General features: G+C 44.7%; 1 pseudogene; it reads right to left on the reverse strand.

Annotated features, from left to right (window-relative positions):
• Positions 1-24,168: 24,168 nt before the first annotated feature.
• On the reverse strand, positions 24,169-25,031 carry LOC102119835 (kallikrein-13 pseudogene; annotated as a pseudogene).
• Between the last annotated feature and the right edge of the window lie 279 nt (positions 25,032-25,310).

A 25,310-nucleotide genomic window follows, 5' to 3' on the forward strand; every position in this document is an offset into this window, starting at 1 on the left:
ACTTAATATCAAATTATCTAGCCAATTTTTTTTTAATTTATTATACTTTAAGTTCTGGGGTACATGTGCAGAACGTGCAGATTTGTTACGTAGGTATACATGTGCCGTTGTGGTTTGCTGCACCCATCAACTCGTCGTTTACATTAGGTATTCTCCTAATGCTATCCCTCCCCTAGCCTTCCAGCCCCTGACAGGCCCAGGTGTGTGATGTTCCCCTCCCTGTGTCCATGTGTTCTCATTGTTCAACTCCTACTTATGAGTGAGAACATGCAGTGTTTGGTTTTCTGATCTTGTGATAGTTTGCTGAGAATAATGGTTTCCAGCTCCATTCATGTCCCTGCAAAGGACATGAACTCATCCTTTTTTGTTGCTGCATAGTATTCCATGGTGTATATGTGCCACATTTTCTTCATCTAGTCTATCATTGATGGGCATTTGGGTTGGTTCCAAGTCTTTACTATTGTGAATAGCACGATGTCTGGCACATCAGAGAATTCAACAAATGGTAACTATGAATGCTATGATCATTTATAAAGATCATAATGTCTTCCCCACGCAGGGCCAGTGCCGTAACTGGGCTTCTTAATACCTACCCTACGCAGCCCTGACTTCTGCAGGGCAGGGGAGGAAGGAGCTCCATTTCTGTCTCTTCTGTCCTTCTCTTTCCCCTGTCCTTATCTCCACCCCTTTTACTAATGTGTCTCCCGAGGGAGGAAGGACATATCTCATGGGTGAGATTGAGACCAGGGGAAGTGACCATAGTCAGCACAGCCCCTTCTGAACTCAGGGGCAGGGTTTGTCCATAAGCTACATTCCCTTTGCAGCTGCCTCCTCCATGGGGAAAGAGCCTAGAGCATCTGGAAGATTTGCTGGGAGGGAACACGGCAATCTGCAGTTATACCTGACACTGGGTATAGATACATTTATTTTTATTGTTTTTTTGAGTGATATGGTTTGGCTCTGTGTCCCCATCCAAATATCATTTTAAATTGTAGCTCCCATAATTACCACATATTGTGGGAAGGACCTGGTGGTAGATAATTGAATCACAGGGGTGATTACCCCTATACTGTTCTCATGGTTGTGAATAACTCTGAAGAGATCTGATGGTTTTATAAGGGGAGACCCCTTTCACTTGGCTATCATTCTGTCTCTTGCCTGCTGCCATGTAAGATGTGCCTTTTGCCTTCTGCCATGATTGTGAGGGCTCCCAAGCCATGTGGAACTGTAAGTCCATTAAACAACTTTTTTTTTTTTTTTTTTTTTTAAATAAATTGCCCCGTCTCAGGTATGTCTTTATAGCAGTGTGAGAATGGCCTAATACATTGAGACAGGGTCTCATTCTGTCACCCAGGCTGGAGTGTAGTGGTATGATCATAGCTCACTGCAGCCTTGACCTCCTGGGCTCACGTGATCCCCCTGCCTCAGCCTCTTGAGTAGCTGGAACACTGCAGGCACGTGCCACCACACCTGGCTAATTTTTTATTTATTATATATTTATTTTATTTTATTTTTTTATAGAGACAAGGTCTTGCTATGTTACCCAGGCTTGGGTGTGCATTTAATTCAGGGAGGAAGGAGTAGAGTCCTGCGTTTGGCTTCACAGCCAAGCTGTTTTCTCTAATCCTGCTGCTAGATGGACCCTTATCCTCCCTTCTTGGCCTCCCAAAGCACTAGGATTACAGATGTAAACCACCATACCCGGCCAAGATGGAATACTTAAAAAAAATCAACAACTTGTTTTCTCCATATTTCCAGGAGCCATCCTAACAGCATGTTTGCAGCGTCTCTCAGGGTCCCTGCCAGGGTATTAAATCCTATATTCAGAGGAAGTGCCCCCATAATGATAAACTCTCTTTTATCCAGTGCTGTTTTCTAATTCTCACACCTTCCTTAATCCAGCACCCTTCTAATGCAATCTCATTCATACTTTCCTGATAAGACTTGGCAGGATTCTGTAGCTCCTACAGGGAGAGTCCCTTTCCTCCTTATAAGGTTCAGCATCTCCACAGCTGGGTTGTGCTGCTGGGATGTGCATTTGGCTTAGAGGCCAGGGGGAAGTATGGGCAGATCACAGGGGCACAAGCATTCTCTTACATGGGAGAGGCCTCTGCATCCCCTTCCAGGAGGAAATGGATGGAACTTAACAAGAGGGGGCCATTTTGCAGGCCCAGGCATTCAGAGAAATCGGAGGATTCATGCTTTTTCAGGGGCATTAACCCAGCTATCATCCCATATCTCAAGGTCACACTGCTTTCCCAACCAGGGTCCTGACCCTATCATAACAAATCTACCTAAGGTTGAGAATTTAACCTCCTTTGCTACAGGATATAAGAGTCTTTTTTTTTTCAGTGGTGCTAAGGAGACACTTGAGCTTTTGTGTTCAGTTTTTAGTTGACTGTTAGTCACCTTCAGTCTTCTGTCATCTTTTTCCAAAGCAAACATTGTTCTCCAGTGACAGCCATTTAATTCCACTGCCCTTGTAATGGCTATTTCCCACATATTTTTAACACCAACACGTTGCCCCTCTAGTGCCTTTCCTTCCACCTCTATCCCATTCCATTTTAACACCGTTGGAAGTTTTGCCAGTTTCATCACCATCTTGTGTGACAGGCTATATCAACTCAGTGTACCAATGGTAACAGGGTTCTCATTGCCTGTCAGTGATCAGCTGGCAGCCTCAGTTCCCATCTTAGCATCTTCTTTCTCAGACTACTCCTGGCATCATCTGTTTGGTTGATTTCCCCAGGAAGCAGGTGCTGGACAGAGATTCGAGTGCATAGGTTTACCAGGAGGTGTGCTCAGCATGGACACCTGTGGTGGCAGGGCAGGAAGTGAGACTGAAAAGAGAGAGGTGTTGGATTGCAATTCAGTTTCATCTAGAGCCTCAGCTGACCCCTTTGGGAAGCTCTGAACCTTCAGACTTGTCCCAGATTTGGGCAATGGCCTAGGCCTTTATATTCCTGTATTGACTGGTGCAGTGGGCTGAATGTTTGTGTCTCTCCAAAAGTTCATGTTGAAATCCTAACCCCCAAATGTGATGGAGATGGGGCCTTTGGGAAGTGATTGGGTCCTGAGGATGAAACCCTCATGAGTGGGATTTATAAAAGGGACCCCAGAAATCTCTCTTGCTCTCTTTCTGGCATGTGAGGATAAAATGAGAAGGCGACCATCTGCATCCCAGAGAGAACCTCCACCAGAACCCAGCAGTGCTGGCACCCTGACCCTCGACTTCCAGCCTCCAGAACTGTGATAAATGAGTTTCTGTTGTTCTTAAGCCACCCGGTCCATGGCGCTTTTGTAGCAGCCCAAATGAACTAAGACAGCCAGTTACCACTGTAGACTGCCCCTGGGAAGGTGGGGTGTCCTTCAGTGAGGCAGCTTTCTTCAGGGAAAAAAGAGCAATTTCTGGAGAGAGATAATAGTTGAGGGCTCTCAGCCGGCAAAAGTCTCAGCAGCAGAAGGAATGAGAGAAAAAAATGGGCACAATATTTTGTAGACCCACTTTTTAAGAAGCAGAGTCTATTCTTCCAGCTCTTGAATCTGGCTTGGCCTTGTAACTTGGTTTAGCCAGTGGGAGAGTAGCCAATGTGATACAGCAAAGTCCTGAAAAGCACTTGCCTAGGCTTGCTACTGACAACCCTTCCATGGTGTGTGAAGAAGCCCAGGCTAGGCTCCTGAAGGAAGAGGGGGGCCCCATGCACCCCAGGCAAGGCCTCAGACATAGGCTCCTGAAGGAAGAGAGGGGCCCCATGCACCCCAGGCAAAGGCTCAGACATAGGCTCCTGAAAGGAGACAGGGCCCCATGCACCCCAGGCAAGGCCTCAGACATAGGCTCCTGAAGGAAGAGAGGGGCCCCATGCACCCCAGGCAAGGCCTCAGACACAGGGTCCTGAAGGAAGAGACAGCCCCATGCATCCCAGGCAAGGCCTCAGACACAGGGTCCTGAAGGAAGAGAGGCCCCATGCATCCCAGGCAAGGCCTCAGACACAGGGTCCTGAAGGAAGAGAGGCCCCATGCATCCCAGGCAAGGCCTCAGACATATGTCTGTGGTATCCTATACCAGGGGTCCCCAAGCCCCAGGCCACAGACTGGTACTGATCTGTGGCCTCTTAGGAACTGGGTCACACAGTAGGAGGTTAGTGGCAGGTGAGTGAGCATTACCACCTGAGCTCCGCCTCCTGTCACATCAGTGACGGCATTAAATTCTCATAGGAGGCCAGGCGCGGTGGTAATCGCAGCACTTTGGGAGGCCAAGGCGGGTGGATCACGAGGTCCAGAGTTCGAGACCAGAATGGCCAATATGGTGAAACCCCAAATCTACTAAAAATATAAGAAAAAATTAGCTGGGTTGGTGGTGCTCGCCTGTAGTCCCAGCTACTCGGGAGGCTGAGGCAGAAGAATCACTTGAACCCGGGAGGCAGAGGTAGCAGTGAGCCAAGATCATGCCACTGCACTCCAGCCAGGATGACAGACCGAGACTCCGTCTCAAAAAAAAAAAAAAATTCTCACAGGACCATGAACCCTATTGTGAACTATGCATGCGAGGGATCTAGCTAGCATGCTTGTTAGGAGAACCTAACTAATGCCTGATGATCTGAGGTGGAACAGTTTCATCCCAAAGCCGTCCTCTCTACCCACTCCACCCCATCTGTGGAAAAGTCTTCCATGAAACTGGTCTCTGGTGCCAAACGGTTGAGGATGCTGTCCTAGACCACCCAGTCCTGGCCAGAGGGGCCCAGACAAACCACAGAGCAGACCCACCGGTTCATGGGAAATAATAAGGGTTTGTTGTCTTCACTCACTAAGTTTTGGGAGTCATTTGTTACAGAGCAAAAGCTTATTGATGAGTAGGTCAGCATGTTTGTTCAGAATGTTTTGGTATTTGGAAAACCTATTTTCTTCCCCCCTCTAGGTTTCCAGATTTCCAATAAAATTCTAGCCAAATCCATGTTTGTTTTTTCAGATCCTTTTACAAAGCACCCTTTCAATTACCTTCTTCAGCTCTGAAAAGGGAATATAAGAGGCCTTTACTGTTCATATTTGCTAAAGAAAATACACGCTTTCTAAAGAAAATACACGCTTTCAGAGCTGCCATTGTTACTGAACAGAAAACACAATCACCACTGGAAAAAACAAAGGACTGTTATTTGATCATAAATATTCTAAAGAGAGCAGTATGCTGGTTATTAGCTGAACTGAGTTTTTGGAGGAGAATTTGCGGACCTGATGCAGTGAATTAAGTGGAAATGTGCTAAAAAGAAAAAAGAAAAAGAAACCCAAAAGGAAACACAAACCAAGTACCTTCTAGCTGCCTACTGGAAAAATATTTTCATAGCACATGGTTGTTGGCACCAAGTAGGGACTTGATAAATGTTTGTTGACTGAATAAATGAATACATGAATGGTAGGAATCTGTGCTACTGTGCTTGAAAATGTGCTACCCTGCTGCCCTGGCTCTGGGATCTTGGCGGGATCACGTTGACATTAAAGTAGAGGAATTGGGCTCAGTAATCTTAAGATTTCCCAAACTCCCTAGAACTTTGGTGAAATTCTAGGGTCTCCACTTCTGTAGGATATATCTCTCCCCTTTTTATACTTCTGTTTTCTCTTCTGAAAATGAGAGTATCTGACCATTTTGAAAGCTTAGATTTTGGGATTTGCCATGGGGTAATGGAATGTCCCCGGGGACAGTGATCTGCATTTAATTCCTCACCAGGCCTCTCACCAGATGTTTGTGTGACATCAAACTCTCTGTGCTTCAGCTTCAAAATCTATATAATGGGGACAATAATACTACTTGCAGGGTTGTTGGGAGAATTCAAAATAATATATGCAAAGTGCCCGGTATGTGGGTGCTAAATAGCTGGAAGTTATGATTAATTTGTAATGGGTACATTGTAGGTTTATATAGAGTGAGGAGAATACAATTGGCACTATTCTAATGGATCTTGCGATTCATCTAGTATTTCTGATTTTATTCACAATTGTCAAATATTGGGGAAAACTCCTCTGTGCCCATTCAGCCTCATGTCTTTATTTAGAATTCTGAACTCTTTCTTTCCAAGTATTTCCTCCTCCCAGTGCCCATGGGGACAAGTCACATTTCTTGAGCTGCTAAATTGAATGGCAGCTGCCGCTTACTCCATATGTTTCTCATTCTAACATGTTGTCTCAAATATTTTTAGCTACTAAGCACACACTCTGGTCTGCTATGTTTTGCCTTATAATTTTTTTTTTTTTTTGCACATTTTAGATGCCTGCTTTTGGGTTTTGCATTATTCTGTGGTTTCCTGCCCACTTGCTCCGCCCTTTAATTGCTCCACCAGCAGTCAGTCTCCGCTGCCTGCCAAGGCTGGCTCCCCCTTTTCCTAATATCCCCGACTCTCCCCAAGGGCCGTCTTTAATCCAACAAGCTCTCCAATGCTTTGCAAAATTGAACCCCCTCTGTTTATCCTGCCCCCTCCCCTCAATGTCCGTGGCAGTTATCTCACTTGGGCTCCCATTTCCTGCTCTTATTCTTGGCTCCCTGCCAGTCATCACACATTCACATGAAATCCTGCCTCTCCTCACCGAAGGGAAAGGCTGTTTCCATTCATGGAAAGCTCATTTGTCACAAAGATGCTACACCCTTGCCATAGGCAGGGTGTGCTCGGGTTTCCTGACATGCCCAGGGCAAGGTTGGAGGGCTCTGGTCCCAACAGTTATTTACAGTGAAGGCAAGTTAGGTTAGAGAACAGTGTGGTCTTTGTGGTGTTGGGGAGAGAGCACGGGCTGTCAATTCTGACTGACCTGGATTTTGGTCCATGTACCATTTCTTAGCCTCAAGTCATTTATGTGTGAAATGAGAATCATCTTATTCCCTACCTCACAACAGTATTGTGAGGCTCACGAACAGAGGACTCAACACAGAGCCTGGAGAATGGTATTTGCTCCATACGTATTCTATTTTCTCCCCCTTTCATTGATTGCTAAGGCTTCCAGATCAGCCAAAGTCTCAACAAGAATGAAAATGACACTTCAAAAGATTTAAGTGAAGAGAGTGTCATGAAGATTATTTGTAGAGATGTGGGCTTGGGTAAGAAACACTCTGGGACCAGAAACAGCAGAAGTCCTAGTGCCTGCCGAAGGGCAAGACCAGGGTGAGCTCCTACCCACAGTATCAGTGAGAGCTGGAGCCCTGAGACAGGGATGGGGCCAATTGGCACTTGGAAAGTGTGCTGGGGTCTTAGTGAACTGACGTCATTTCCTCTTCTCTTCCCCAGGATTTGAGATTTCTTAAAAACAAACAAACAAACAAACAAACAAACAAACAAAAAACCCATATAAATCTAAATTAGTTAAAAAAAAAAAACAAAAAAACCTAAAGCGGTTGGAAGGGAGCTATGGCTTAGGTAGAGAAACACAGCCCATCAAAGAGGGACTAGGGATCTAAATAACCCTCTCTTCTCTCTTCCTGTCCGTGCCTTCTGTTGGGTGAAACTAGAAGCCAGAGGGCAAGGGGTCCTGGGTGGAGATGTCCAGTGGCATTAGCCCCCCAGGTACAGAGAAATGCAGAGAAAGATGCAAAATGGACCTGGAGGAGCTGAGAATCATCTTGTCATTTGTCACCTATTAGCCGGTCGCTTTGTACAAGGCCTTGAGTCTCAGTTTTCTATAGAGTGGGCATCAAACTTGTCTACCTCTTGTCCACCTCACAGGGCCATGGGGAACAGCCAGTGAAAGCATTGAAATCATTCACTTGCTATTTGACCCTCTTCTTCATTTGCATTATCTCACTTAATTCCCAAACAGCCGGGTAGGGTATAAGGCAGAGAGGCCAGGGGACAAGGACAGGCACTTTGAAATCAGAGGAAGATGGTCAACTGTGGCTCAGCCAAGCTTTTTAACTGTGAGATCATGGGCAACTGAAACTCTCTGAACCTCAGCTATTGTCTTACTTTGGGTTTCCCCAAAAGCACATCCTGAGACAAGTATTTGAGTGCAAGTAGTTCTTTTGGGAGCTGATCCCAGGATGCACCGGGAGGGACTGGGCAGGGACTCAGAAAAGGGAGGAAACCCAATTATTGATGTATTCACAAGTGGGCAACTCGGTCTCAGTGCCACAAGGGCCCTGAAGACTGTGCAGGGCACATCCTGGGGTTGGTCTACTGCAGGGTGAGGGTGCTGGGGTGTTTATCCACCAACTTCCATCCCTCACTGGCTGAGGGTTGTTCTTGGAAGTTTTAATTCCCTGGCCATTTCACACTGCCTGCTGTGGCCAGAGGAGACTCAAGCAGCAAGAGAGTGCCATGGGGTGGAGACACACAGGAAGCCACATAGATGCCCTCCAGCGTGGGCCAGGAGGGAATGTGTGGGGGACTGACAGCATCTGTTTTGTTTTTCTAATTTGCATGCTAGAGATGATGTCTATGTCACAGGACAGTGACGCAGATGAAATGATTAATGATTAAATGGCCAAATGTCTTCCAAGTGCCTGGCTCATAGTAGGTATCCAAAGAAAAGGAGGCATTCATAGTAAAGATGGGTAAATATTCATGTGTTACAGATGGAAGCAAATGGGACTCAAAGAAGTTAAGACATTTGCCCTAAATCACACAGACAGTTCTTAAGTGGCCAAGTCAGATCTGGCCCCAGTTTGTTCCCCGTCCACTCTGCCGTGGCTACCTCCTGTTAATGGACTATACATTTAGAGTGCTTTTGCCTCATAAAGTGTGAGAAGCTCCATAAATATAAAATGTTTGTAGTCCCAGGCTTGCTAGCTCAAATCCAAGTTAAATTGACTCTTGGGTAGTTCTTCCCTCAGCCCTGATTCTCATAAGCTCAAATATATATTTTCTTAGTCCCCTGGGATCCTCCATTCTGTGCCCCAACAATCCCTAACCCTTCATTAGTAATGCCTAGGTGTCTCCACATATTTCAAGGGGTGCCAGAAAGTCTCCAGACAAAATAAAATATGCCATAAAACACTAAGTGCATAAAACTCTAGACACCTTGTTCTCCATGTCATGTTTCCTTTTAAAAACAAATATTTTGAAATGCCCTCTTTACTATCCTGCTGATACACACATAAAAACTAATAAAATGCACAAACTCTTTTCTTAAAAATTGTGGGAAGATATTCATAATAAAAAACTTACCATTTTAACCACTTTCAAAGTGTATCGTTTTGTGTTTTTTAGTACATTCATATTGTTCTGCCACCATCACTACCATCTATCTCCAGGACTTTTTCATCCTCCCAAACTGAAAATCTGCATTCCTTAAACACTAATTCCCCATTCCCCTCTCCTCCCAGCCCTGCAACTACCATTCTGCTTTGTGTCTCTATGAATTTAACCATTCTAGGTACCTCATATGAGTGGAATCATAGAGCCATTTGCCCTTTTGTAACTGGCTTCTTTTCCTTTTCTCTCTCTTTCTTTCTTTCTTTCTTTCTTTCTTTCTTTCTTTCTTTCTTTCTTTCTTTCTTTCTTTCTTTCTTTCTTTCTTTCTTTCTTTTCTTTCTTTCTTTCTCTCTTTCTCTCTTTCTCTTTCTTCTTTTTCTCTCTTTCTCTCTTTCTCTCTTTCTTTCTTCTTCCTTCCTTCCTTCCTCTCTCTCTCTCTCTCTCTTTTTTTTTTTTTTTTTGACAGAGTTTTGCTCTGTCACTCAGGCTGGAGTGCAGTGACATGATCTTAGTTCACTGCAACTTCTGCCTTCCTGGTTCATGCAATTCTCGTGCTTCAGCCTCCCGAGTAGCTGGGACTACAGGCATGCACCACCATGCCCAGATAATTTTTGTATTTTAAGTAGAGTCAGGGTTTTGCCATATTGACCAGGCTGGTCTTGAACTCCTGACATCAGCCTCAGCCTGGAGTTTATAGGATTATTGGAATGAGCCACCGCACCTGGCGTGCCTTATTTCACTTAGCATAAATTATTCAAAGTTTATGTTGTAGCATGGGTCAGAACTGCCTTCCTTTTTATGGCTGAACAGTATTCCATTGTATGTATACAGCACTTTTTTTCCTTTTAAATTCAGGGGGTATATGTGCAGGTTTGTTACATGGATATATTGCATACTGCTGGGGTTTGGGCTTCTACTGAACCCATCACCCAAATAGTGAATATAGTAACCAATAGGAAGTTTTCGACTCTTGTCCCTTTCCTTCCCTCCCCCTGTGTGGAGTCCCTGGAGTCTACTGTTTCCATCTTCATGTCCGCATACACCACATTGTGTTTATCCATTCATCTGTCGATGGACACTTGGGTCGCTTCCACCTTTTGGCTATTTTAAACAGTGTTGCTATAAACATGGGTATACAAATATCTGTTTGAGTCCTTGCTTTCAATTCTTTTGGGTATATACCCAGAAGTATAATTGGTGGATCATATGGGACTCTATTTTTAATTTTTTGTGAAACTGCCGTATGGTTTTCCATAGCAGTTGCACCATTTTACAGTCCCATCAGTATAACTGTTTTATAAAGGAGAAAAATAGAAAAGCGATTGATAGTTAAGTAGTATGTGGTATTTCAGAATGCCAAGGCTGGAGCTGGGCTGCATGAGTACACAATGCAGTGGTTGCATGTCTGCCCCTCATATGCCACGGAAACAGACTGACATGTAGGTGCCATGTGACGATGCTGTCCCTGGAGTGCATTGCCAGAAGTGATTTTCAAAACAAGGAACAACTCTTGCTAAAGCTCTAGATTAATCACAGTGCATCTGCATTCATCTTGTTACACTCCTAGAAACTCAAATGGTTATTAAAAATGTACTAAAAGGTACCTTGTATTTATATGTGAAACAAAATTATCATTAGGAAATTATGAACAAGTATTTTATCTATAGGAGTTTCCAGCAGGACAGTTGAGAGTTGTTAGGATGGGGACACTTTTTGTATTGTTTCCTTTTAGAACTGTCCTGTGCCTCACTTACTAATTTCTGGTAGCACCCCACCTGTCAACATTGTGACCAGAGAATGCCCCTACAAATTCCTATGTCCTCTAGGAGTGAGATGCAGCCCCCATTTAGAAATGCTCTAAGGAAGCCCACCCAGGTGGTGGATGAATGATTTCTGATTGCTTGACAGTAACAATGGGACTTGTTGGAGCAAAGGCCACGCGCATGTAAAAATGTCCAAGGTGTCCAGTCTTGGTCATAAAAACTAGCACGTGGCTTTTTTTCCATTAGTTTCTTATATCCCATAGGAGTTCAGTTGTTCTCAAAATCTGTTTTCTATGCACAATCCACAGATAAGAAGGACTGAGGGCCTGGGCACGTGTGGCCTCTGTGGGAAGGAACAAAAAGAGGACAGATATGTGAGACATTTTCAAGGCTGAAGCTCCAAAATTTAAGTCATTAGATGTGGGGAAGGAGGAAAAGATGAACGTAAAATGTGGCTTAGTATTTTTGAGATTGGGCACTGGAGAATTAACACGCCATTAACATGGAAAAGGTGGTAAAGTATTATATTAACAGTTGGTCCCAGAATTCCATAGACGAAGAGCTGTCTGTGACCAGGTGCTCTGCTATGAGAGGTGAGGCCCAAAAGATGCTCTGGAAGGAGAGAGTGAACCCAAGAGTGAGGCATTTTGGAGGAGGAGGACTGGGGTTTAGGTTCTGCTCCACCATCCATGTGTGTGAGGTTTGAGAATAACTGCTTACAAGCACCAGTTTCCTCTCTGTAAAATGGGGCTACTCCAGCCCCAACCTGCCTCCCAAGGCACTTGCGTGTGAGCACAGTATCTGAGACTGGCTGTTCTGTTCAACTCATGCCTAAAATGGCAATAGCTACTCTGTGTATCAGACCAATGGAACAGAACAGAGAACCCAGAAATAAGAGCACACACCTACAACTATCTGATCTTCGACAAACCTGACAAAAACAAGCCATGGGGGAAAGGATTCCCTAGTCAGTAAATGGTGCTGGGAGAACTGGCTAGCCATATGCAGAAGATTAAAACTGGACCCTTTCCTTACACCATATACAAAAAATTAACTCAACGTGGATTAAAGACTTCAATGTAAAACCCAAAACAGTAAAAACCCTGGAAGACAACCTAGGCAATACCATTCTGGACAGGCATGTTTGTTCACCGCTTGTACGTCTTCTTTTGAGAAGGAACAGACACTTTTCAAAAGAAGACATACACATGGCCAGCAATCATATGAAACAAAGCTGATCGTTAGAGAAATACAAATCAAAACCACGATAAGATACCATCTCACACCAGTCAGAAAGGCTATTATTAAAGAGTCAAAAAATAACAGATGTTGGTGAGGTTGCAGAGAAAAAGGAATGCTTATATACTGTTGGTGGGAGTGTTAGTTAGTTGAGCCATTGTGGAATAAAGTGGCGATTTCTCAAGACCTAAAAACAGAAATATCATTTGACCCAGTGATCCCATTACTGAGTATATACCCAAAGGAATATAAATAATTCTGTTATAAAGACACATGCATGTGTATGTTCATTGCAGTACTATTCACAATAGCAAAGACGTGGAACCAACCCAAATACTCATCAGTGGAAGAATGGATAAAGAAAATGTGGCTCATATACATTGAATATTATGTCAACATTAAAAAGAACGAGATCATGTCCTTTGCAGGAACATGGATGGAGCTGGAGGTCATTATCCTTAGCAAACGAACACAGGAACAGGAAACCAGATACCACTTGTTCTCACATAACTGGGAGCTAAATGATGAGGACACCTGGACACATAGAGGGGAACAACACACTCTGGGGCCTTTTGGAGGGTGCAGGGTGTGAGGAGGGAGAGGATCAGGAAAATTAACTAATGGATACCAACCTTAATACCTGGGTGACAAAATAATCTGTACAGCAAGCCACCATGACACAAGTTTACCTATATAACAAATCTGCACGTGAACCCCTGAACTTAAAAGTTAAATTTAAAGAATGGGCGTGGTGGCTCACACCTGTAATCCCAGCACTTTGGGAGGCTGAGGTGGGCAGATCGCCTGAGGTCGGGAGCTTGAGAGCAGCCTGACCAACATAGAGAAACCCCAGGTTTACTAAAAAAAAATAAATAAATAAACAGGCATGCTAGTGCATGCCTGTAATCCCAGCTACATGGGAGACTGAGGCAGGAGAATCACTTGAACCCGGGAGGCGAAGGTTGCAGTGAGCCGAGATCACACCACTGCACTCCAGCCTGGGCAACGAGAATGAAACTCCATCTCAAAAAAAAAAAAAAAAAGTTAAATAAAAAAAAAGGGGGAAAAATAACTACCCTGTGTATCAGTCAGGGTTCTCCGGAGAAACAGAACCAAGAGAGTCTACATCTCCATGCACTAAGATTTATTTTAAGGAATTTGTTAATGTGATTGTGGGGGATGGGAAATCTAAAATTTTAGGGCAGTGGTAGGCTGGACACTAGGCAATAGTTGATGTCCAGGCCTTGAGCCTGAAATTTGCAGAGAAGACTGGCATGCTGGACACTCAGACAGGATTTCCATGTTACAGTCTTGAGGTAGAATTTCTTCTTTAAGAAATCTCTTTCTATGCTCTTAAGGTCTTCAACTGATTGGATGAGGCCCAACCACATTATGGAAAGTCATCTCCTTTACCTAGAGTCAACTGATTGGAGATGCTAAGCACATCTATAACATACCTTTGCAGCAACATCCAGTTTAGTGCTTGATCAAACAACTGGGCACCATAGCCTGGCCAAGTTGACCATCAAATTTAACCTTTACCCCTTGGACACTTAGAAAGCTAGATATGAGAAGGGTCCAATCCATGACCAGGAACTTGTTCACTTGTCACATAGCCCAGAATACACCCTTGCCTTGCTCTGGGCCTCATATCCTTCCTTAGTAAACTGGCTCTCAGAACACAGTCCTTCCAAAGTCCTGGGAAGAATATCTTCCATTAAAGCTCCCCTGCCAGATCAAGTAGCACTCAGTGTCTCCCCAGCTGAGTACTGTCCCAGTGGCATCTCTAGTACCACACCTTTTCTAGACAAGGGTGGGTAAAGGTAGAGGGGCAGCAAGTAAGTGACCTTCCATGTTACCAGGCTCTCTGCATTTTTCTGATGTCACTGCCAGTCTCTTGCTTCCTTAGACTCAATGGCCCTCGGTGTGTGTCTGCTTTTGCAGAGGCTAATCACATCTATACAATGTATCCTTTTACTGTTTCTGTTATACTGCTTGTTGCCTCTAGGATGTTCAAACACAGTGCAGTCTCTGGCTGCCGGTCCCAAGAAATCCACACACACCAAACATTTTGTGAATTTCAGCAGCATTTCTTCAAGACTTGGTGGTGCTAAGGGCGGTTGAAGTTTACCTACATTACCTACTTTTAATTCTCACATCAGCCTTGTGAGATAGACATCATTAGTTTCCTGTGCTAAGCATTGTGACCCTGGCACACAGCTAATAAATGAGGGGGCTTTCAACCAGTGACTTTGTACTGGGTCCTTCTTAAGAACTAGGGACTTGAGAGCCTTGTGTTCACTCATAAGGTAATTGAACTTAACTGAGCCACTGGAAATAGTGATATTTGTCATTCAATTTATCCCACACATGAATACCTCCCAACCGTGGAAAGAGTCAGCTGTGCTCACTAAAAAGGTGGTGAAGCGGTCACGTGCACAAGTACGCGTGTGCAGTCAGGAATGTGGAGACCAGGGTAGAGAAGTGTGAAAAATGCTGGATGTGGGTTCAGCATGGCCCTGCCCTGCCCCAGAGCCTCCACATAGGAATGCCAGTGTCATGAATCTTAAATTCCATCCCAGCTGCATGGGCAACATTAGCCCCACCCAGTTGGAGTGGGAGGGGGCATGGGATGAGCTTGCTGAAGGGGTGGCCATCTTTCTAGTCCCGCCTCAGTGTCATGGTAGCCAGGCAGATGTCTGTGAACACTTGTGGAAAAGTGGGGTCCACATATGAAGAGCTGCTGCCTCCCTGCCTGTGGCTGTCCTCTGCCTGGGCCATGTTCCTTTCTCCCTCCGGTCTAAGGGAATCTGCTCTTCATGCCTCCATCTCCCTGGGCAGGTACCCCTGGAGCTCCCATAGCTATCCTGCAGTGTCTTGGATGCTCTTCTGCATCTTGTTTCTCCTTGTGATGATAAACTCCCTGTTAAACTGCCTGAGGCCTGAGATAGCTGAGGCTCTTCTCCTACCTCCTCCACACATTCCTCCCATTAACACGCTGTCCTGGGTGCCTTTGTCAGATTCATTTGTGCTATTCCAACAGGACCCTGAGGGAATGCAGCCCCAGACAGGTTTGCGGGCAGGCCCTGTGCTTTCTTGCCTTTGCTGGTCCCCACATCTGGACACCACCTCTGCCATTCCAAGGCCTGACTCCTCTTTCCCAATGCTGTGAAATCTCCCCCTCCTTTGAATTCCAGACTGCTTAATTCCATTCCTTCTTGCAGCATTTATAATTATAGCAATAACTAACCTCTGTCTGGCTAGTATTCCTTACAAAGCACTTCCCCATATATGATCTTTTCTTATTCCTATCAAAAGAATTTGGCGAATAGCTGCCCTGCATTTCATATTTTCTATGAACAGATTCTTTACATATATATCACTTCTTTTTTTTTTTTTTTTTTTTTTTTTGAGAAGGAGTCTTACTCTGTCGCCCAGGCTGGAGTGCAATGGCCCGATTTCGGCTCACTGTAACCTCCGCCTCCCAGGTTCAAGCGGTTCTCCTGCTTCAGCCTCATGAGTAGCTGGGATTACAGACATGTGCTACTTCATCTGGCTAATTTTTGTATTTTTAGTAGAGACGGGGTTTCACCATGTTGACCAGGCTGGTCTCTAACTCCTGACCTCAGGTGGCCTGCCTGCCTCGGCCTCCCAAAGTGCTGGGATTAAAGGCACGAGCCACTGTGCCCAGCCACATATATACCACTCGTAATTGTCACAGCAGAACCACAAGATATGTGTTAGTGTGCCTGTTATACAGATGAAGAAACTGTAATATAGAGAAGCGAAATCCCTCACGAGTTTATCCAGCCAGGAGTTGAACCTAGGTCTGCCTGACTTTAAAGCCTGGTTAGCCGTCAAAGCATGTGGCCTGTGGTGCTCTACTGGGCTCCATTTATAGAGGTGGAAACACAGGCTGGGTGACTGAGAAAGAACTTGTACAAGATGGCAGATGCAGGACTGTGTCTGGATCTTCTGAGTACAGAACCCAGGCTTCTCCCTCTATATCTGCCACACAGTCGCTGATGTTCATGACTAATCTTCATCTCTCGATGTGAGCAACATGAGGGTAAGATCAGTGCCCAAGTTGCTAAATTACCTGCAAAGGATAAAGGAGGAGGGAGCAGAAGTAGGTGGGAGACCCTCAGACCACAATGCCACCTGCTAGCAGCAAAGTGGGGGCAGGCCGGCAGGAGGATTGAGGGAGGACAGCTAGGACTGCAGCGCGGCTCTGAGAGGGCCTCCTCCAGCCCAGCGGCAGACTCCAGGCACGGGCTCCATCCAGGAGGCCTATCCTGGGCAGATGTGGCCTGACTCTAGTCCTCCCTCATGCTCACTCATGGCTGGGAGAATTCAGGGAGATGGTGGCCTTGCTGCAAATGCCACAGCGATTCTGAAGGCGCACAGCTGCTGGTTGTCAGTCAATTGCATCCTTGGCCAATGCTCTCTGAAAAGAAGAGCTGAGCAGTGCACCTGCATGAGAACCATGTGGACGAAGCTAATGCTTTGGACTCAGAAAGACCTGACTTACCAGCCATGGGTTCACAGGTAAGTCAATTAGTTTTTTTTTTTTTTAGTTAATTTACTTACCTTTGGCTGACAGATGGATTAAATGAGGTAGGTATTGTATGAAAGATGCCTGTCATGATACAGCTGCTCCAAAATTGGCAGTTACCTTCCCTCTGGGAAGTCTGCTGCAGTGGTTGGCAGGACAGATTTCTGGAGAGAGATGGCTTAGGTTCAAATTCTGTTTCTGCTACTTGTTAGCTGTGTGATCTTGAACAAGTTACCTAACTCCTCTGGGATTCAGGTTTCTTCCGTGAAAACTGGAGATAATAATAGTTCTTAACCTCAGGAGGGATATTGTGAAAACTAAATGAGATAATCCATGAAGAAGTCAGAATGTAACAGCTATTACTGATGGCCTGTATCCTGGAGCCGGGCTTCTCTCTTAAAGGGCGATGCCTGGCAGGGGCCTGCAGAGGGCAGTATCCCCACAGCAATCTGATTTGCCTCTGGGCCAATGCTGTATCTGGGCCTTTCAAGTTTAGAGAAGAAAAAACCAAGGTGTACAAAGCACAGCAGAGTGACCAAGTGACAGAATGTCCCAGAAGAGATGTGGAGAGCATGTAGGACAGGGAATATTTTTTAAAATAATATTTATTGGTGGGTGGCTGCAATGAAACAGAACGGAGAAAAATATCCATAATTTAAAATAAAAATCCTATGAGCAATTTAAGGTGAATGAACATGGAAACCAAAACTTCTCATAGAAAATAACACACCTGCTCTCTTTGGATATATCTTAGGAGCCCCTGGAGTCTGGTGGCCTGGGCCCTAGTTTGTTTATACAATTCGTGTCAGAGATCAAGACACTCTTTGAACACACTTGGAATGCAACTTAAAGATCAACAATCTAGAGCTGAGTGAGTTGCAAGTGGAGTGCCTACAGGCATCTGGTATGTAATGCCAGCTCAGTCCCTATGTAGCTGGGTGACGTCTTTTTTTTTCAAGTCAGAGTCTCGCACTGTCACCCAGGCTGGAGGGCAATGGCGCCATCTCCGCTCACTGCATCCTCCGCCTCCTGGGTTCAAGTGATTCTCCTGCCTCAGCCTCCTGAGTAGCTGGGATTACAGGTGTGCACCACTACGCCTGGCTACTTTTTGTATTTTTAGTAGAGATGGGGTTTCACTATGTTGGCCAGGCTGGTCTTGAATTCCGGACCTCGTGATCTGCCTGCCTTGGCCTCCCAAAGTGCTAGGATTACAGGAGTAGCTGGGCATCTTTAAGCCATGCGAGTCATCTCTCTGTGGGATGCAGACAACCTTTAGAACAGTCAGAGCAAAAGGCCAGGCCAGGGATTATCATCATTCTATATTCCATGCCACATCTCCTCAAAGTCCTTTTTGATTTGCCCCCATGCTATCCTGCAGGACATTGTTCTAGTTTCTTAAGCATCTTGGATAAAGGGGGGCTTTTTCTTACACCCCCAGTGTGCCTGTCACTCTTTTTGCTCCTGGTGAATAACTGCAATGTCTACTATCTAGTCTCTTAGGTGTCTTTTGGGACCACCATTAACCATTGTCAAACGCTGAAATCCCTATTGCTTGTTATAGAGCCCGCCTCATGTACAAAAATACAGTTTATGTTGTTTTCAACCTAAATGTGTAAATCCCTGCCTCATTCTGTACATATCTTTCTGTAACTTGCCCTTTTCACTTAATCCTGTACCTTAGATAATTTTCCGTGCTACACATAAACATTGACCTTGTTCTTTATAATGGCTTAATGGCAATCCACTGTATGAATGTCTCAAATGAAAGAATTCCAGTGTCAAATGCTATTTAGGCTTTTTCATTTTTCCCCTTTAAAAAGCAGTGTGGCAGGGTGCCTGTGTGTGCCTTGTCCATTTCTGCAAATCTTTCACTAGGATGGATTCCTAAAAATGGGGTTACCAGGTTTTAGGGGTGCACATGTAGAATTTTGACAGATACTACCGAATCACCCCCAAAGTCTGTGCCTACTTACTTATCATATAGTGTGGTATAGTATAACATATCATAGTGTAGTATAGTGTAGCATAATATAGTGAGGCACGGTATAATATAGTGTAGCATAGCATAGTGCAGTATAGTATAGAATATACTATAATATGGTATAAGATAGTATAATATAGCATAGTGTAGCAGAGTGTTCCAACACACTATTTATTGTAGTCCTCAGATGACAGGTAGGGTTTTATGTCAAGAATTGAGGAACTTAAGAGGCATATAGCCTAGTGGTCAGGAGCCAGATATTGCATTTAAATCTTAACTCTACCCCTCACAATTTCTGCGACTTTGGGCAAGCCACTTAGTCTTTTGTGACTCAGCTTTCTCAATGAGTTAACATAAGAAAAACACTCAGAACAGGTGGTGGCAAGCAGCAAGCAGGGATCCATTTTTTTGTGCCACTGTTATCCCAGTTTCTCTAATCTGTAACACCAGGGGTGTTGGTGTTCTTAATGTGTGAGAAGTCGCAAGACACGTGGAGTGCATGCAATCAGAGAATACATTTCACTAGTAGATTTAGATTTGTTGAAATAAGTAGTTGATAAGTACCTTAAATATTTTTACATGGAAACAAATAAATGTATTATGAAGAAGAACGCAAAATTGGCATAAATTTGAAAACATGGAACCTCAAAAATAGAATACCTGTTGAGGGCTGCTATGAACTAGATACTTCACCCCACTCCCTTTGCAGGTGCTCGCTTTGGATTATTCTGGAGTGAAAAAGTCAAATCATTAGAATAATTCATGGTGGTTTGCCTTCTGAAAACTGAGGATCTTCATGGGTCTAGATTTGCTTTCTTTGGTTTCCAGGTACTAATGTTTTTTCCTTAGCAATGAAATGCAAATTTTTCTCATAGAGAGCCAATATTGATGTTTCAGCAAATCAGTGACCAGATGTTTTGCTTGAAATTATTTCTAATTAGTGCTCTATAAATGGCTGGAGTTTAAAATAGTCAACTAGGTAATCAGAGTTAGCCTTGATTTCCTATCTTACTGAGTCACTGGGATAGACGGGGCAACCAGGAAAACCCCAGATTTTTAGAATCTTCAGATGTCATTGAAACTTGTACCTCAATTACACTGACCTTCACTTTCTGCCCTTCTTTCACTCCATCTTCCTATTGTGTCTTTCTTTTTTCACACGTTTGTCATACTGCAGTCAGTTAAAAATCCAGTTTGTCTTCCTCACCAGCTTTTCAAGGTGAAACAGAGTGGCTTCAAATTTTGGCTTAGTTATTTGTGTGAACTTGGGCAAGTTAGCTAATCTCTTGAGGCCTCTATTTGCCTCAGCTGGAAAATGTGGGTCATTTCTGCATCAGGTAGGGATTCTTCTGCTGCAAATACTAGAAAACTCATCCCAAACAGAATTTCCTGGCTCACATGAGTGGAAAGGTTGTGGGTTCTCACTTTAGGCATATTTTGATTCATGACTCAATAGTCACCAGAGGACCCAATTTCTTCCTTTCTGCTGCAATTCCTTAGTTTTGACTCCAATCTCAGGTTTCAATGGTAGAAAGACAGTTACATTTGCTCCATTCCCCACACATCTTAGGCTCGAATCCTAAAGGAAAGCCAGCCAGACTCTGCCCCGGCATTCCTAGCTGAAGCCTCACTGGGTCTCACTGAAGCTGATTGGATCTTGTGCCTATCCCTCAACCAATCACTGTGACGAGGGAAATGGGAGGCATTGATTGGCTCAGCCTAGGTCACATGACTTGCCCTTCTCTCTCATGTGGTCTCCACTCATTGTGTTTCCACTGCAGGATAGACGAGAGAATCCCCAACCCCAGCCTGTGAGAAGTTGCTAGAAAAAAATATTTGTTTAAAGGAAAAGGGCAAATGTTGCTCTCATATCTCTCTGACACGTTTGTAGTGTGGATAATGAGGTGAAATAAAGATTGCTACAACTACCTAGCAAAAGTGGCACATGCTGGGGAATTAATGTCAGTTTTCTGTCAGTGTCTCCTCTCTGGCAATACTTTGGCTATTGCTGCTTTCTTTTTGTTCTTTTGAGATTTTGTACGCTTTGCAACAATTCCTCAATTGATACTTGTATCTCCTGTTCCAACTTCTCGTCATAGTTTTAGTCCTGCATCTCCAATGACTTTTGGTCATTTTGAGTTAGTTATTGCAGTGCAACCTACAGATCAACACGTCAAAAACCCAGCTCATCATCTGGATCCTTAAATAAGATCCTCACTCCTGAACCCTTCCCTTCTGCTCTTGGGTCCCAGGCATCCCATTAGGTACTAAAATGGCCTTGATTCCATATGCATTTTGATTTTCACTTGATGCTCGGATCTTTAAAATGACCTCCTCACCTCCCTTGTGAATTCTGGATCACTGAGGATGAAAATCTGGAATCCCACAGTTATAAGTCTTATAAACTGCATGAACTTGAGTAGATAACTTAACCTTCCTAAGCCTCAGCTTCCTCATCTGTAAAATCTTGATTTTTTAATTTTTATTTTTTGAGTTGGAGTCTCGCTCTGTCACCCAGGCTGGAGTGCAGTGGCGCGATCTCGGCTCACTGCAAGCTCCACCTCTTGGGTTCACGCCATCCTCCTGCCTCAGCCTCCCGAGTAGCTGGGACTACAGGCGCCCGCCACCAGGTCCGGCTAATTTTAAAATATTTTTTAGTAGAGATGGAGTTTCCCCGTGTTAGCCAGGATGGTCTCGATTTCCTGACCTTGTGATCCGCCTGCCTTGGCCTCCCAAAGTGCTGGGATTACAGGCGTGAGCCACCGCGCCCGGCCTAAAATCATGTTTTTTAAACGTATAATTTCAATTTAAATCACACGTCCCTTTGATAAAGGACTCAACACTTAGAGCAAAGTGTGGGCAGTCAGGTTTGTACGATTTGCTGGGCTAACTACTCTGTACTGTCTCTCCTATCCCATTTGACTCTAGTTTGTGATTCACTTCACTTTCTTTCTCTCTCCATTCGGCAGCAGATATTTTTGATTTAGAGAGTGTTGGCCAACTCTATAGAAACGCTACTTTCACACCTGTGGAATATCATGTTGCCTGACATTCACTTCTGTAGCACTTCTAATCCTCTCCGGCTCTGGGATATGTAATTATATACACCCCTTCTCAGCGCTGGCTGCTGCAGTCGCACTGCTGGATTGCTTGTCTGTTTCCTCTTTACCTTCCAGTGACCCCTACAGGGTTGTTACCTGGGAGGTGTATTTCTCAATACCGAGGCAAATGCACGAGATGCCATCACAGGCTCATCTGTAGGAGCCAACAGGTGTGTGGTGAGTTACCTTTGGGGCAGGATTTACTGTGAGTGGCTAAGCAACCCCTTACTCCTTACTCTGAGTAAGGACTCAGAGTAGAGAGACAGGGAACACACCTGGTTGACCATACTGCATACCTGTTCTGTCCAATATGACAGTCACTAGCCACAGCTACATGTGGTGATTTAAATAAAAAATAATTAAAATTTTTAGTCCTTAATTGTACTAACCACATTTCAAGTGCACAGTAGCCAACTAGTGGCTACTACTTTGGACAGGACAGTTACATCATCCCTAGGAAATTCTACTGAATAGCACTACTCTGAAGTGGGGAACAGGAGCAGGCATGCTGTGCTCTCAGCCAAGGCTACCAGAGAGAAACAAGGGCTCTGACCCCTCAGCCAATGTGATGTGGGCTGGGGAAACTGGTTTGATTTCAGAGGTAGACACTGGACATGGCAGTGCAAAGCATCCAAGGAGTGTACAAGTTGAGTTAAGCATCCTTAATGCTATGCAGGGAGGGTGGTCTAGTATTTTTGGCCGACCACAATCTTCAGAGATTCATAGCAGATGGGAGCCCCCAGCAGACAAGCCCTGTACTGAGCACTTAACGTAGATTATTTCATTCAACCTTAAAGGGAGAGAATATTACATTGACTTTATAGATAAGGAAACTGAGCCTCAGAGCAGTGAATCTAACTGCAAGCTCTTCTTAACTGCCCTGTACTGCCTTAATATTGGGTAAGAAAGACTTGCATTCTGGGGAAGCAGCAGTCTGAGGTCTTGGCGGGGAGTCAGCTTGGATCAAGCAGAGTGGCTCAGACTAGGGCTTGGGCCAGCTCTCCAACTCTCAGAGGACTGAAATGTAAGATAGAGGAGTGGGCTGGGGCAAGGTAGGGATGGGACGGACCTAACTTTGGAGGTGATGCAGATGTCTCAGGGTGCATGCAGACGTTATAGGTGATCATTCTGCACATCCAAGAACAGGAATGCAAGTCCTCTGAGGGTAGAGCTGTGCAGTAGTGGTTATGAGTGGACCTTGGGGCCACACAGCCCTTCTCTAAATTCCAGTCTTGCCATTTATTACTTTGCAATAGCTGAGGTGACCTTTCTGTTTCAGTGTTCTCGTCTGTAAAATGAATATGATAGCATGGCAATTATTATTATTATCATCTTTGTAGCCTCAGATATAAATATCATCCTTAGCATAAGTAGGCTTTCCATACAAATGGAATGAAATTGAATCCAGTTGTAAGGATTGGAGAATGTAAGCTGAAACAAAGCTCTACCTGGATGAAAAGGGAGACTTCCTCAGGCATGTACTAGGGCAATGATGACAGTAAGTTAATAATTTACTTTAGGCTCACCAAAATCAGTAGTTTAGTTTTGCTGTTGGAAACCCCAGAGATGTGTCCATTTGCTGTAAAAATGACCATCCCATACCACCATTTTGTGACCATTGGCTTTATCAATATTACAAATTATATTAGTATTAATTAATTATGAATGAATTACTTGACTCAAGATAGAAATTGCCAAATTATTGTCCTTTTGGTGGGCACAACATATTGTATCTATACACACAGAATAGTTTAGAACCATTTAGTTTAATTCAGTTAAAATCAGTTATTTTGAAAATATTCTGTTTCCAGATATTCAAGCAAAATCTCAAAATAGTTTATCTGTATAGTCCTAAGAATTGGCACATGGAGGTTCTTCAGGGTTGGCCAGACTCATATTCTGTCTGCTTGATGACTCTAGTGGGCTTTTGGTAGAGAGATAGTTTTATCCTCTGTGTGTATATCAAAGTTAAATTTAAGATCAGAGATATTGTGATCAAGGTCATCACCACTAACAGCGTTGTTAACAAATATTATTGGATGTCTGTAATGGTTGCTATCACCTTGACTGATGAACTCTTTGAGCATTTTACTTCTCAAGAGGTGAGGTTTCTTGCAATGGGTGCCTCAGTTGAGTTCTCCAGGCAAGAGAGCTAGGGGCAGAATATATAAATCCTGCCTTCTGTTGTCTGGTGTGTGTGTGTGTGTGTGTGCGTGTGCATGGGTGTGTATGTGCACTAGTGATGGAGAAATATACCTGTCCCAGGACTCAGGTTTGGTATCTACTTGAGTTGCCATCACACAGTCCTGTTATCCTGTATGACTGTGTAGATAAGCTTTCATGAGGAGCCTAGGCATTTTTTTTTTTTTTTTTTTTTTACATTTCTCAACTTTTATTGTGGGCCCTTCAACCATTTTTGCTGCTGGGTTTCATATTTTCGGACTGTTTCACGGATCCACAGGACGTATCTTGAGACACGGTGTAGACACCAGGCTGATCAGGCTGCCCACCTGGGAAGTCTCCCCAGGAGATGGTGCCATACAGTGTTCTGTTACAGACCAGGGGGCCCCCAGAGTCACCCTCACGGGAGTCTTTGCCACCCTCTTTTGTGCTGGCACACAACATGTTGTCAGTGATCTTTCCTGGGCAGACTTGATGACACTCCTCATCTGAGCCAAGTTGGATGTTGGCACATTGTAGAGTTTTGGGGTAATTCACCTGGGGGCTGGTGGTGGTGCCCCAGCCAGACACCTGACAGGTGGTGCCAGGGGTTAGGCAGTTGTTGTGGGAAAGGGGCAGGGTTTGGATGTAGCCTGTGAGCTGGGCCAGGGACTGCAGCTCCAGAAGCATGATGTCATGGTCGTGGTTCGAGTGGGTGGGGCTTCTCCGGTATGCAGGGTGGGGGATAGAGCGGACAACTTCCCTCACCTGCTCACCAGCTTCCACACGCCCTAGGGCATGCTTGCCTAGGTAAACTTTGAGCCCATCGTTCAGACAGTGTGAGGCAGTGAGGACCCTTTTGGGGTGGACCAGAACTCCTCCACAGAGTAGGCCCCCTTGCACTAGTAGGGCTGCCTGCCAGGGCTAAGACTGGGGGAAGCAGGTGTAGCCACCTGGGAGAAACCCACTGGTCCCATTGGTGTTGAGAACCTTGGAAGACTCCTGGGAGATACCTCCTGACAAGGCCGCGGTCAGGGATGCGATCACTAGGGCCAGGGGCCACATGGCTCCAGGATCGGGAGGGAGCCTTGGCATTTTAAAGTCACATTCACTGGTAGGATGACCCAGAGAAGCAATGCCCCAGTACTGACTTCTGATCCCCTGTCTGAGAACTAGAGTCCTGTCCTGAGATGGAGTATCAACTATGGAACACTGGTTTCCTATGTTAGTCACCAAGTCATAGCTCACTTTCTTGGCGTGCCCTGTTTTGCCTATAGAGGACCTACTTTTGCGTCTCTGAAGCTCAATGTTCCTTTTTCCGTCTCCCCAGTTTGTGCATCATGA

The sequence above is a fragment of the Macaca fascicularis genome, chromosome 11 (assembly GCF_037993035.2).
Source record: "Macaca fascicularis isolate 582-1 chromosome 11, T2T-MFA8v1.1".
NCBI classification, from domain to species: Eukaryota; Metazoa; Chordata; class Mammalia; order Primates; family Cercopithecidae; genus Macaca; species Macaca fascicularis.